The sequence below is a fragment of the Temnothorax curvispinosus genome, unplaced genomic scaffold (genome assembly GCF_003070985.1).
Source record: "Temnothorax curvispinosus isolate PA1 unplaced genomic scaffold, ASM307098v1 QBEX01000341.1, whole genome shotgun sequence".
NCBI lineage: Eukaryota > Metazoa > Arthropoda > Insecta > Hymenoptera > Formicidae > Temnothorax > Temnothorax curvispinosus.
Window position 1 is genome coordinate 681 of NW_020210121.1, and position 1,609 is coordinate 2,289.

Here is a 1,609-nt window from a genome sequence, read left to right on the forward strand (position 1 = left end):
TGAACACCCCATACGTACAAGAGTAAAGTACCAGTTAAAATACAGATTGGTTTTAGTCTTAAAATATTCCTCAATTTATGTGTTTTCAAAATATGTACAATGAGATTTCTTTGCTCATCCCCTTCGGCCGACCCAAACGTGAGCACCCCATACGTATAAAAATAAAGTACCAGTTAAAATATAGATAGCGAATTGGTTTTAGTCTTAAAATGTTCCTCAACTTATGTGTTTTCAAAATAAACAAAATAAGATTTTTGTTTTGGTTAATGTATTGATTAACTTGTTTAATAAGATTTCAGAAAAATTTTTATTTATATGTATTTGTATATGTATTTGTATACATTTTTAAAGTTATTTAATATGAGTTAGGAGTAAGTATTGCAAAGTTGCTAAATATTATGGAGAATGGGTCACTGAGATTCTGAACAATATATAAATACATATAAGTAAACATATGTTTAATTAATTTTTAACATTCCCTTTCTAATAATAGAAACAAAATATAATTTTCAAAATTAGTTACTCTTTAGTAAACTTTAATTTATATTTATATAGAATCTCTTGTGTATTGTTTTTCATGATAATATTACATGAATGATAGTACGGTACAGTTCACGCTACAATTGCGTGACTAATACTTGAAGGATATATTTGTTTTATGATGTATAAAAGAATATGGTAATAGAATATTTAGATATTACATATATAATTGTTTATTTAAAAAATTTGTATCAAAAAATTACATTAACAAAAAAAATTAATGTGATTTTTATGCTTTTAAAATCATTGTGCATATTTCAGGAGCACATAAATTGAGGAATATTTTAAGACTAAAACCAATTTGCTACCTGTATTTTAACTGGTTAGGTACTCTTGTACGTATGGGGTACTCACGTTCAGGTCGGTCGAAGGGGATAAGCACGAAAATTTCATTGTGCATATTTCGAGAACACATTAATCGAGAAACATTTTAAGACAAGAATTATTTCGCTTTCTCTATTTTAACTGATACTTTATTCTTATATCAGTAGTATATATATCTTTTTTTTGCGTATATTTTTTAAACTATTACAAATAGACTAATTTTGTTTGAGGCATTTGAAAGCACATAAAAAGCATATAATTCTAGCATATTGAGTTTTTTATTTTATATGTAATTTTAATGAGTGGGGGTGCTAGCTTACGTTAAGCCAGCACCCTCAGTTTCAATTGCAATTTCCCACGAAACTGCTCGAGCACAAAAATCGTGAATAGAGCACATAATTAACGCATAAAGAACACTTAATTTCTGCATATGTGTTATTCCGGTTTTTTATGGAGGGTGCTAACTTAACAGACATAAATACATTATATTACTTTTTTACCTTTTAAGATTTTTTCCTTTGTTTACGGATGTTTGCAAATCTAAGCTATTCCATTATAGAGTGTTCCAAGTCTTTCTCTGTATTACAAGGGATTGTTGTCTAACAGCCTCTAAAACAAGAAGAATTCAATATAGTTTAGATAAGAAAAAGGTTGTAATTTAATATATACCTTATAATTTAATTATAATAAGCAGAGCTTTTTACTTACGACTTGTGTAAAAGCTTCTTGGTCATCTTTTAGCATT

At 27.4% G+C, this 1,609-nt stretch overlaps 1 long non-coding RNA gene across 1 annotated transcript; it reads right to left on the bottom strand.

The window, feature by feature from the left end:
- Window positions 1–1,380: 1,380 nt before the first annotated feature.
- On the bottom strand, window positions 1,381–1,609 carry LOC112453696. The gene is made up of 2 exons (XR_003040643.1): window positions 1,573–1,609; window positions 1,381–1,473 (listed from the first exon to the last, which is right to left on the bottom strand). It is a non-coding gene; the product is annotated as an uncharacterized LOC112453696 (long non-coding RNA).